This window comes from Lolium rigidum, chromosome 1, assembly GCF_022539505.1.
Source record: "Lolium rigidum isolate FL_2022 chromosome 1, APGP_CSIRO_Lrig_0.1, whole genome shotgun sequence".
NCBI classification, from domain to species: domain Eukaryota; kingdom Viridiplantae; phylum Streptophyta; class Magnoliopsida; order Poales; family Poaceae; genus Lolium; species Lolium rigidum.
The window spans coordinates 212,634,495-212,648,222 of NC_061508.1; the positions used below are offsets into that span (position 1 = coordinate 212,634,495).

The 13,728-nt window shown below is 48.1% G+C and overlaps 1 pseudogene; it reads left to right on the forward strand.

Annotated features, from left to right (window-relative positions):
* The first annotated feature begins 3,038 nt into the window (after nt 1-3,038).
* On the forward strand, nt 3,039-6,189 carry LOC124654693 (annotated as a pseudogene).
* The last annotated feature ends 7,539 nt before the right edge of the window (nt 6,190-13,728 follow it).

Below are 13,728 nucleotides of genomic sequence, written 5' to 3' on the forward strand. Positions count from 1 at the left end.
GGTATCTTGGGGTATTCAATGTTTCCGAATCCTAGTTGATGGGAGGTTTTCGTGTTTTCACCTTGTTGATATGATCCCTCTCATTGCCGTGCTTGGTAGGTGTTGAGTGGTGGCTTCGAATTTTTATTGATATACGATCTTCTGTTGGACCTTTGTTGAATAAATAAAAATGGTTGTATGCATCTTTGATGGGCCTCCTCGGCCGGTTGGCCCTTTACTGAAGCAGGTTTGATTGCATGAAGCCTATCTGGAGTGGCAAATCCTATACACCAACTAGGTCGGTGGCATGCCGCACACCCCTGGTCAGTATAGGGCCCGGCCCATTTCGGCCTTTTTTCACTTTTCGTTTTCTCTTTATTTTTTGTTTCTTTTTCCTGTTTTTTGTTTCATTTTTTCCTTTTCCTTTTTTTCCAAATTCATAAAACATGTAGAGCTCTACTTCCCTCTGAATAACGATTTCACTCTGATTTAAATAACATGAAACACAACTGGAAATGAATTAAACCATCTCAGCTCAAGTTCCATTTAGCTAACGTTATACTGGTCTCTAACTTGGCAAAAGGACGAAATTCAGATTACATGGAAGCATTTTTTGCAAAACAGGACCACATTTGAATCGCGTAACAGCATGTCCAAACTCATACTTGCAAGACGGAAAAAGATGGCACCAATCAGCAGCTGCAGTTCTAATTTAAAAGGATGTGTGGATGATGCCCTCACTCTCATGTTCAAGTAATTTCTCATCAAAGGTCGAAGAAGAAACTTGACCTGAAATTCAAAGAACTAGATTTATTTCCTTCCAGCACAACAAAGTGATGAATTTATAGGGTATGCATCAAAGTGTAGATACTACTATGCATTGCTGAAGTAGACATAAACTAGAAACCAATGCCAACACAAAACATAAGTCATTGATCACCTGGAACCCATTTCATGCAGTAATGCATCAACTGTTTCACTGATAATGACATATGTATTCAAAGTGAAGGAACCCTTGGTGCATTATGCAAAATTATTTAGTTATAGAACAATGATAGAATTAAAGATTGTCATTTAACTGAGATAGTTGAAGAAATATAGTGAAAATAATTTATAAGCCATGCTTGTAAATTATGACCTAACACTACACCCTAATGCATTCTTAAAAAGGAATCTGAACTATAACACCTTTATCTACAAAAGACTGCAGCTGCTAACTATTGTCTACAAAAGTGAAGTTTCACAAAAACAAATTTAACTAGTAACAAGATTTAGTTATTTGCCACATGGTACCATTTGAAAAGTAATCATTTACTCTCGTTTTATGTTCAACATTTGAGAAAAATTAACAATTAAATAAAGAACTGAATAATTCTTTCTGAAATTTTACACCTGACGGTGGATTCCAAAAAAATGCTCTAGGACATGGGGATACCGTCATTAAATAAGTATAGTAATTGCAGCAACGCATCTATCAATGCTGGTGGATTCTAGGAAAACAACCTGGGAATTCGTTTGGTACTCAGGGAAGAGTCCACAATAACAAAACAAAAAAGCATTATAAACTAACCATAATACTAACAAATTATCCATGATTATTATTTTTGGAATGGGGGCCCAGTTTCCTTTGCACTTCATGATCAGGTTGAACAATTTATAGTGGTAACTAAATAGCTAGATTGATCGAAGAAGAAACGGAAGAAAATAAATCTACTGACCAGGTAAGAAGAGATTACCTAATAATCTGGGGCAGGCAGAGGTGGCAAGCGTAGGAAGAATGGAAAAGCAGCACCTCTGTAAGGCTTATCGACATTGTTGCGGATAATTTGCAGCTTGATGGTATTCAGATTGAGCACAAGAAGATAGGACTCAGACTTCCTTATTGACCAAAACTCCATGTAGACATAGCCAGCCTTCATTGCCAGGATGCGCACCCTTTTCATCCACTCGTCACGACGAAGCTTCTTCAAGTAACCAAACTGATTCAGCAAGGAAACCTCCTTCTTGACCACCCATCCACCATTGTTAGCACGGACCCAGAGCCTCACGCATTGCTCCTTGCTGGACACGATGCACAACCCCCCGTGCTCCGCCATGTCCGCGATGCAGTACGAATCGCCAGGTGGGAACGGTGCAGTGATAACCGACCACGCCATGGTTTCCATGTCAAGCACCAATATCTCCTCTTCAGTGTCGTCCTTCATGGTGTTCGGCCGCCAGTACACGAAACGGCCCGCCGCAATACCGTCGTTGAAGGGCCAGTTAAATCTGTACCGCACAGTGCCCCAAGCAATCATAGCCCATTCGCGGGTGCGGGATGAGAAGACGGCGGCGGTTTCCTCCTCCCCGTGCTGTATGGCGATAACCTGGAACGAGGCATCGATCTCGTCGGTGACGATGGCGTGGCGGACGTTGCACCAGCGGTGGTCAGGAGTGGGTAACTGGGGTTTTCCGAAGAAAACGGCAGTCCGCTCGAGAGGGTCGTAGACGGCGAGGTCATCCCCATAGCGGCCGCGGGAGAGGAGGAGGAGGCCACCGTCGCAGCCACGGAGGCGCCACTCGTTGCAGTAGCGTGGATCCCCATCGTCGATTTCGGGGTGGCGTAGGTAGTGGAAATCGCCATCCGATGCGGCGGAGGCGAGCTTGGGGTGACGCGGGGAGGCCGTGATGAAGCAGACATCAGGTTGGTGGAAGGGGACGGGCTTGGCGCCGCGGTCGGTGAGGATGAACCCGACGAGTGGGGGCCTGCGGAGGGGAAGGAAGCGGCGGAAGACGGCGGGCTTGGAGGCCACACGGCCCCAGCTCTTGCAGGAGAGCGCGGCGCCGAGAAGTGACGCCATGTCGGGGAGGCGGCGCAGTATTTCTCCGAGGAGATGGTCGGTGAGGGCGGCCACCGGCGGTGCCGGTGGGCACTTGGGCTTCTTGACGCCGTCTCGCTCGCTTCTCTCCCATGGTTCCATTTTCTTTCTCGGGAGATGGATTGGATCTGGGCGCTCTCGTTCCCCATCTCTGCTGGTGTATAAGGGGATTTCTTTCGATCTTTAGCGCCAAAAGTGCCCATGTTTTGGATTTGTGGCGGGAACAAACGTTTGGCATCGTTGCCTAAAGAGGTAATTGCACCACAGCCACAGGTACAAGAACTTGCATCCTATGTGCATTTTCATACAAAAACTTCAAAAGTGTGTTTAGGTGGTACAAGAACTTGTCCTGGATGTGCACCGTTGGTACAAGTGGTGTCTGGAGCTGCCACGCGTCCCCTGGTCAACCGTCTAAGCTTTTTGCAGAGAAGTCCTTACACAAATCGAGATTTCGCGCGCGCTCGGAAGCTTTCATATGACCAACGAGGGCCGAAGGGCCCGCTCAACGTTGTCTTCAGGGCGCCATTCGCCCGGCAGGTGGCGGTGGGGCGGTGGTTCACAGTGTTCGCCAGCTTCGCCATCCTGACGGCGTCGGGGGCGACCTACATCTTCAGCATCTACTCCAAGACCCTCAAGTCGGCGCTGGGGTACGACCAGCAGACGCTCAACACCATCTCCTTCTTCAAGGACCTGGGCGCCAACCTCGGCGTCTTCTCGGGCCTCATCAACGAGGTCACGCCGCCCTGGGTCGTGCTCGCCATCGGCGCCGCCATGAACCTCGTCGGCTACCTCATGGTCTACCTCGCCGTCGACGGCCGGACGGCCCGCCCGCCGGTGTGGCTCGTCTGCCTCTACATCTTCGTCGGCGCCAACTCGCAGTCCTTCGCCAATACCGGCGCGCTCGTCACCTCCGTCAAGAACTTCCCGGAGAGCCGCGGCGTCGTGCTCGGGATCCTCAAGGGCTTCGTGGGGCTCAGCGGCGCCGTGTACACGCAGCTCTACCTGGCCTTCTACGGCGACGACGCCAAGTCGCTGATCCTCCTCATCGCGTGGCTGCCGGCGGCCATCTCCGTGGTGTTCATGCACACCATCCGGATCATGCCGTACCCGCGCCTACGCGGCGGGCAGGAGACCAGCGTGGACCCCTTCTTCTGCTTCCTCTACATCTCCATCGGCCTCGCCTGCTACCTGCTCGTCATGATCGTCGTGCAGAAGCAGTTCGCCTTCTCGCACGCCGCCTACGCCATCGCGGCCACGGCGCTGCTCATCGTGCTCTTCCTCCCGCTCTGCGTCGTCATCAAGCAGGAGTACAAGATCCACCGCGAGCGCGAAATCGACGCCGCCAACGAGCCGGAGCCAACCATCACGGTGGCCGGCGACCCGGCGCACGGCCTCCAAATGTCCACCAACAGCAAAACAGAGCAGCAGCAGGAGCAGGCGCCGCCGCCGACATCTTCGTCGTGTATGGGTTCGTTCGGCGGGTGCGTGAAGACCATGTTTCGTCCGCCGGCTCGTGGTGAGGACTACACGATCCTGCAGGCGCTGGTGAGCGTGGACATGCTGGTGCTGTTCGTGGCGACCATCTGCGGCGTGGGGGGCACACTGACTGCGATCGACAACATGGGGCAGATCGGGCAGTCGCTGGGTACCCTGCCAAGAGCATCAACACCTTCGTCTCCCTCATCAGCATCTGGAACTACGCCGGCCGCGTGACGTCCGGGTTCGCGTCGGAGGCCCTGCTGGAGCGTTACAGGTTCCCGCGCACGCTGATGCTGACGGTGGTGCTCCTGCTGGCGTGCGCGGGGCACGTCCTGATCGCGCTGGGCGTCCCGCAGTCGCTGTACGCGGCGTCGGTGATCATCGGGTTCTGCTTCGGCGCGCAGTGGCCGCTGGTGTTCGCCATCATCTCGGAGGTGTTCGGGCTCAAGTACTACTCCACGCTCTACAACTTCGGCGGCATGGCCAGCCCCGTGGGCGCCTACATCCTCAACGTGCTGGTGGCCGGGAGGCTCTACGACGCGGAGGCGGACAAGCAGCCGGGCGGCGGGGAGCGGACGCGACAAGGTGTGCCTCGGGGTGGAGTGCTTCAAGCGCTCGTTCCTCATCATCACGGCGGCCACGGCCTTCGGCGCCGTGGTGTCGCTGGTGCTGGTGTGGAGGACGTGGAGCTTCTACAAGGGGGACATCTACGCCAGGTTCCGCGACGGCGCCGGCGACGGACGCCTGCCAGTCGACCAGCGGCGGACGCCGGAGAAGGAGGACTCAGCACCGGCCGGTGGCACGAACGCAAAGGGAAGCGAGGCGAGGTGAGAAACTTTGGAGGATGGCCACGAGACGTACCATACTGCGGAGGTTCCTCTCGCCACTCTCGTCGGCGTGGATCGTCCGCCATGTCCGCCACCGCCGCCCACGAACTCGCCTGCGTTCTCGCCACCCACGACGAAGAGAAAGGAAGGCAACGTCCAGTTGTGTGATTTCTGCGGTCGTTATACAGAGAGGTGAGAGGACCTCTTCGTAATTATCCTGTTTCTGAAACGCTGCGATGCAAACCTTCCTCTCCCGCCTCCAAACTGCCACGTGTCGCCACCACATACAATTGTATGAACTGTGCACATCCAGGACAAGTTCTTGTACCACCTGAACACGTTTTTGAAGTTTTTGTATGAAAATGCACATAGGATGCAAGTTCTTGTACCTATGGTGCAATTACCTCTTGCCTAAAGCAATCTCCGCGACTTTTCGCGCTAAAAATGTGCGTGCACCCTCGCCTCCACTTGCTCCAGATTGGAATTGAATAAAGAGTAAAATGCATGAATAATCAATAAACTTGTCAAAGTGGCTCGATTTGATTAGGATACATCAAAAATACCATTTTACGATCACTAAAGACGACGAGTATGTTTTCTACGATCACTCGGTCGAGGAGTCGTTGTGTACCTGTCAACTAGACAAATGCGGGACCCACTTGATAGTGAAGCGAGCGGCGAAGTTAAAGTGGACCCACATGTAGGAGGGAGTTATGTGCAAATTATCGTTGACTTCTCCTTCCTCCCGGATGCAAAATCCACACACCCTCTTCGCAATGCAAAAATGACTCAGCCTCAGCCTCAGCCTCACAGCCGTGGCCGCATCCCCCTCCCGCGTAGCAGCGCCCTGGGACGCCTCCATCGCCTGCCCTGGCCCCTCCCCTCCCTCCGCCTGGCCCCGGCCCGTCACCACCACGGCTACCACGCCAGGCCCGGAGCTTTGCTTCACCGCTCGCTTCGCCAGGTGCACATCGCGCAAGTTCGAGGTCATGAGCCTTAGTTGCAGCCATGACCTTGGCCAGCAACGTTTTGAGAAACTACAATAGATCTGGAGGAAGGAGAGTTTGCCCATTTCAAGTGATGTAGTGCTATACACACATGTATTGGATTGTATGCACGATATTTGTACTATGTGCAAATTTCTCTTAAAGTATTTCCTAAGGTAGCCAGTTCTTATGCTATGTGTAATATAGTTATGTCCTCTAGTATATCACCATGTAAAAAACACCATTCTTTTGATTGTATTTTGATGATGTTGGGACTCCAAGTGAGAGTGTTGTGTTAGCGGAGTATCTTCCCCACAAGGGTGACTCGAGGGTTTATATCAAACTTTCGGGGGACTGGATAAAGAGTATACTCTTCTCTCTTCTTCTAGCAATCCTCCAAGTATTTTTTTCGAAATGGGGAAAAATCGCCCCAGCTTCTACATCCAACGGATGCACACGACTTTTTTATTAGATTATTCAAAACATCTTACAAGAGCAATGCAAAAGATCAAACTCGAAGCCACCTCGCTAAACCTACAGAGGAATGAAGGGGGTGACAATACACTAACTCACATCATCCAAATAACCAAATGCCTTCCCAAACCGCCCAATAGCAGGTGAGAAGCACATCGAGTCAAGCAGACTATCAGCGCACGCCAACACACACGCCACAGAAATCGCTACTGTCGTCTTCCTCGCACCCATCTTCAAGAGGAATCACCGCATTGACCTTGTCAGACCTGTCATCGATGACACCATGACGTCAGACAGCTCCACCATCCTGCACGTGTCCTGCAGTCCGCGCCCGTCTTCTATACCCTGTAGCTCCACGCCGCTGAGAATCATCAACGTCAACGTGGTAGATGAACACCACTCCACCAAATATCCACCTCCATCCAGCCGCTGCTCCAAAAATGATGCCCCAAGAGGTAGAACGACGCAGGAAGCGCCGTCATCATCCGATCCGGGAGACCTGGATCTAGGGTTCCCCCGGAGCAACATGAGTGAGTAGCCGCAGATTGCAACGATGATGCCTTCAAGAAGGAAGCGACGCTTAACGCCTCCATCGCCCGCCAATCATGGCACGGTTTTCACCGACAACCGCTAGTCCCCAACTCGGCAAGAGCCAGCGTAGAGGCCAGCAAAGATGATGCCTTCGCAAGGGAACGACGCCAATAGTCGTCGCCATCATCCGCCAAGAACGATGTCAAGGCGCGGTTTTCACCGATGGCCCCTTCACCGCTAGCTCATCGTCGACTAGATCTTCATCGCCGGAGTAGACGGATCTCGTGATCCGCCACCCCAGCAACCAGCCGACCACCTCCGACGAAGGAGGAGGCCGCCACCACCATGCCAAGGACAGTCGCCCATGGCATCCTCATGCCTCATAACGAACCCAGAAACCTGCACGAAGTCGGCATCATTGTGACCTCAGCACTATGATCGCAGCCCATCCGAGCCCGTCTGGCCCCAGATCGGACCCGAACCAGCCGCCGCCCGCCAAACGATGGAGATCCTCTCCCTCCTATGGTCGCCGCCGCTCCATGGCACCACCGTCGACAGCCCGATGCAGATCGCCGCCGTCGGAGACGCGAACCCGCGCCCCCACGGATGTCGTGGCCGAGGAACTCCGTCGCCGCTGCCACGCCTCCAGGGCTTTGCCCGACGGCGCCTCAGGAGGCGACGGCGGGAGGAGTGGAGCCGCTTGGGAGGGAGGACGGGAGTCGCTAGGGGAGCCGCCCGGCGCGGGTGCGAGAGGAGATGGGGTCAACCATGTTGCTCTTGCCGTCACATAATCTCTTTTCTGTTTAAAGTAAATGCCTTGTGTCCCCAACTCCATCATGTGGTTGTCAAACACAAGGTTTCGTGTAAGTAAATAAACACAAGAAAAAAATAAAGCGAGTAAAATAAGACTAAACAAAATAATCAAGTAAAAATTGTAAAGGGGTTGATTGTTTTTGATGGTTTGGATGCAAATAAGAAAAGTAAATATTTTTGTATTTTCTGATTAAAATAGTGAAGCAAATATAAAACAAGATAAAAGTAATATGAAGGTGCTTATTATGATAAAAAAAGTGGACCAGGGTTCATTTGACTATTCACTCTTTAAATTGTGGTGGACAAATAGCAATTCATCAATGAGATACGAGGGTGCAAATAATAGTATGCGTAAGACCATAATTAATATGAGCATCACGTCCTAACATAAAATGATGCAACACATCTCTCTTATGCTCTACAATAAAGAAACTTCATCAATCTTGTATTAAGAATTAATAGAGCATAACCATAAGTACTTTGACATGAAGTTTGAATATCAAATATGCTATCTTCAACAAACAAGATCATCACTACTATCACGTGACGAATATAGCACATGCATTCACTTTATCCCTAGCAAGTTAGAAAAATAAAAGGTAATGTCATAATAGATCTTGAACATATTGTCGCTATCCAGTCACTAAAAACATGCTACTCCATCTAGTACACACATCACCCTACACACGCTCTTGCATAGATGTTGGATCAGAACAAATACTTAAGAACGAGGTACATACTATGCATCTATCAATACATCTTACAGGTAATATGATTAGATCTCATACCACAATATCGTAGAATAAGGATCCACCGTATAGATATTACAAATATGGCTATAATCATGTGAGACAGCTCATATGGCACTAAGTACTATGAAGAACATGAGAGAAATAGATCAAGATACTGCCACAAACCCGTAGTCCAGAGGTGGACTACTCTCCCTTGATCATGGTGATGATGATGAACACGTTGGAGAAGGTGGAGATCCCTTCGGCGGTGATCCCAGCGGAGTTTCAACCTCCAATCTTATTTGCAGCAGCCTAACTTTTTCGTGTTTCTGTGTTTGTGCGGCGCTCTCCTCCCGAGAAATCTTCGGGGCCATTGATACGTCTCCAACGTATCGATAATTTCTTGTGTTTCATGCCACATTATTGATGTTATCTACATGTTATATGCACACTTTATGTCATATTCGTGCATTTTCTGGAACTAACCTATTAACAAGATGCCGAAGTGCCGCTTCCTGTTTTCTGCTGTTTTTGGTTTCGTAAATCCTAGTAACGAAATATTCTCGAATCGGACGAAATCAACGCCCGTGTTCCTATTTTACCCGGAAGCATCCAGAACACACGAGAACCGCCAGAGAAGGGGGGCAGGGCCACCACACCACACCCCGGCGCGGCCAAGGGGGGGGCGCGCCCCTAGGGTGTGGGCCCCCCAGAAGCCCTCCTGCGCCGCCTCTCCGCCTATATAAAGCCCCTGACCTAAAAACCTCGGGGCGTTCGACGAAACCACGTAAACCTTCCGGAGCCGCCGCCATCGCGAAGCCAAGATCCGGGGGACAGGGAGTCTCGTTCCGGCACCCTGCCGGAGCGGGGAAGTGCCCCGGAAGGCTTCTCCATCGACACCGCTGCCATCTCCACCGCCATCTTCATCACCGCTGCTGCTCCCATGAGGGGGAGTAGTTCTCCATCGAGGCTCGGGGCTGTACCGGTAGCTATGTGGTTTATCTCTCTCCTATGTGCTTCAATACAATAATCTCATGAGCTGCCTTACATGATTGAGATTCATATGATGATGCTTGTAATCTAGATGTCATTATGCTAGTCAAGTGAGTTTTACCTATGTGATCTCCTGGAGACTCCTTGCCCCACGTGTGTAAAGGTGACAAGTGTGTGCACCGTGTGGGTCTCTTAGGCTAGATTTCACGTAATACTTATTCACCGTTGAATGGCATAGTGAGGTGCTTATTTATATCTCTTTATGATTGCAATATGTTTGTATCACAATTTATCTATGTGCTACTCTAGTGATGTGTTATTAAAGTAGTTTTATTCCTCCCGCACGTGTGCAAAGGTGACAGATGTGTGCACCGTGTTAGTACTTGGTTTATGCTATGATTATGATCTCTTGTAGATTATGAAGTTAACTATTGCTATGATAATATTGATGTGATCTATTCCTCCTACATATGCATGAAGGTGACCAGTGTGCATGCTATGCTAGTACTTGGTTTAGTCTGTTGATCTATCTTACACTAAAGGTTACTAAAATATGAGCATTATTGTGAAGCTTGTTAACTCCGGCATTGAGGGTTCGTGTAATCCTACGCAATGTGTTCATCATCCAACAAAAGTGTAGAGTATGCATTTATCTATTCTGTTATGTGATCAATGTTGAGAGTGTCCACTAGTGAAAGTGTAATCCCTAGGCCTTGTTCCTAAATATCGCTATCGCTGCTTGTTTACTTGTTTCTATCGCGTTACTACCGCTGCGTTACTACTGCTTGTTTATCGTCCTGGGCAAAGCACTTTTCCGGTGTCGTTGCCGTTGCTACTACTTATTCATACCACCCGTATTTCACTATCTCTTCGCCGAACTAGTGCACCTATTAGGTGTGTTGGGGACACAAGAGACTTCTTGCTTTGTGGTTGCGGGGTTGCATGAGAGGGATATCTTTGACCTCTTCCTCCTCGAGTTCGATAAACCTTGGGTATCCACTTAAGGGAAACTTGCTGCTGTTCTACAAACCTCTGCTCTTGGAGGCCCAACACTGTCTACAAGAATAGAAGCTCCCGTAGACATCAGCCATATATATAGTTATTTAATGTCAAAATACGTCAGTGAGTGAAAGAATCAGGGCAATCAGACGATTGACGTCCGAAAGAGCATGGGTGGCACGCCCTCCCTTGCTAGGCGTGCCACCTGGTCTCTTTCGGCCCTCAGGCTTTCTTCAGGTGTGCTTCCAAGGCCCAGGTGCTTCTCCCGATGAAAAATGATGCTCAAGAAATCTCATGTCAATTTAACTCCGTATAGGTCTGTAAAAGTGAAAAATACGCAAAACATGATTTTCCTGTTCTGAAGAGTTAAAAACCAAATAAAGGGAATCATTGGTAAATTCCCATAAATCAATGTAAAATATGGTATTATCATCATATATGTTGCAAATATGTGGGAATTCAATATGATAAAGGACAAAGTTCATGTTTGCATTTTACATGCATCAGCATCTCCAAGCTTAACCTATGCTCGTGCAAAGTATCACAAGGTGATTAAACTAATATGAACTTTGGAGTTTATAATATATAACTTCTAAATAATCATGCAAATTATCACAAGGTTCAGTCAATAAAGAATAACAATAAGTAATATGAACTCATCAAGTGATAACTCTTACATTCTACATAGCATGCATAATAGTAATAACATTGTAAGAAACATGAATGATAAGTAACATGAATCATAAAGCATTCTTAGAAGAATCCTATAGATTTGTTGGAAAACTCTTTGTCCTCTCTTTTCAGGAATATTTCTTTTGACTCTTGAACACAAGAAAGTAAACAGAGAATGTACGTGCTAAACCTCCAACAAAATAAAAAGTAGAGAGCTTAAAATATAATTTTGAGATATGGAATTGATGTCAACAATAATAATAAGGATGGTGTACCAAGTATCTCATGTATGAAGATATCTATGTGTCATGAGTTTGACCTCTTATGAGTAAATGTTGACTCATTTTCTTGAATGCTAAGGACTACACCTCTCGTTTCACAACTTCGGGTTACTAAGACCTTTCAGCATGCATATTTCAACCAAGTATCGCAATGGGGTACCTTCATACCGCATGTACAAAGGACTAAAGGAGATGTGTATCTCAACTATATGTCATCCATACCGAGACAACATGAACAACAGACGTTGAGCATTGATACGTCCAAAACGTATCTACTTTCCCGAACACTTTTGCTGTTGTTTTCTCTCTAATTTTTGTGTTTTGAATACAACTAACATGGATTAACGCTGTTTTCAGCAGAATTGCTCTGGTGTCTTGTTTTTGTGCAGAAATCCAACTTTCAGGAAAATCCCCGGAAATTATCGCAAAGTCCCTATTTTACCCGAAAACTCACGGAGCCAGAAGACGAGACGGAGAAAAGCCACGGGCGTCCCACACCATGCCTAGGGGTGGTGTGGCTGCCTCTGGCACCTCCTCGACCCCTCATCCTGGCTATATAAGCCTCTGGCCTAAAAAACAGAGGGAGGTTTGACGTTTTTCTAGAAAGAGTTCCGCTGCTCCGCCGCCACCGAAAACCCCAATTCGGGAACCAGAAACTCCTTTCTGGCACCCTGCCGGGACGGGGAATTGGAGGAGATCATCGCCATCATCATCACCGACGCCCATCAACCATCCATGATTCCCCATCAATGTGTGAGTAATTCCTCCGTTGTAGGCTGAAGGGGATGGTAGGGATTGGATGAGATCATTCATGTAATAGCTATAAGATTGTTAGGAGCATGGTGTCTGGTATCCGTTACTAGTACTTTTAACATTGTTACAACTTGTTGTGCTTAATGCTTGTCACTTTGGGCCCGAGTGCCATGATCTCAGATCTGAACATGTTACTGATTCATGAGAATAATTATTGTTTTTGATCTTATATGCAAGTTGTGTACACATATCGTTCTCCGGAACCCGAGGCCCCAAAGTGACATCAATTGGGATAACCGGAGGGGATGGCTGTGATGTGAGGACCACATGTGTTTATGGAGTGTTAATGGTTTGCTCCGGTGCTCTATTAAATGGAGTACCTTAATTACTAGTAGATTCTCTTGAGGCCCCACTGCAAACAGGTTGGTAGGACAAAAGATGTCGTGCAAGTTTCTCCTTGCGAGCACGTACAACTAAATAGGAACACACGCATATGGTTACTTAGTACTTGGATGTTTTTATCATTGTTACCTGCAAATGCCCATGTCTTGCTTATTATATGAATTATCTTATCATGCAACACCCCATCGATCCCTATGCCTACAATATTTTAATTATGCTGTCTACTGCAATCACTGTTGTTGCTGTTTTTATTTCATTACTGTTGTTACTTCACTACTACTATAAAATTGTTACTACTGATAAACTGTTGCGAACAAGTTATTTCCAGGTGCAGCTGAACTGACAACTCATTTGTTAAGATTTATAAATACTCTTTGGATCCCCTTGTATCGAATCAATAAATTTGGGTTTTACTTCCCTCGAAGACTATTGCGATCCCCTATACTTGTGGGTCATCAAGCATCCTCTCTAACCCTCTCTCACTTTTTTATCATACTATTTTTATTATTATTTTCTCACTCTCTTTTTTCACAACTCTTTTTCTCTTACTTTTTTCACTCTTCCTATTGAAGATGCTCGTTGCTGAAACTTCCACCATGAATAGGCATGGCTCAATTAGCGACCCATTGTTCTTCTCTAACAATGCATGCCTACTTGCTTAAAATAATCGCCATTCATTTCACAAGAGATAGCCAGCAACAAAACAAAATAAATGATGATTACCGCAGGATGCAATACCCCAAAAATGCAATGTTGAAACACTTCCCCAGTAAAAATGGTTACGGTATAGCTCATTACTCATAATCAGTCAAGCTAGTAGTCTAGAGCAATGCTCGAGGTCGTTGACATTGACGAACGTCGCCATCACGGCGTGCAGCTCGGGGTCATCCTCCTCCGCCTTCGCGGGTTGCGGCAGTGCCGCGACCACTTGGGCCGTGTTGTCGATGTAG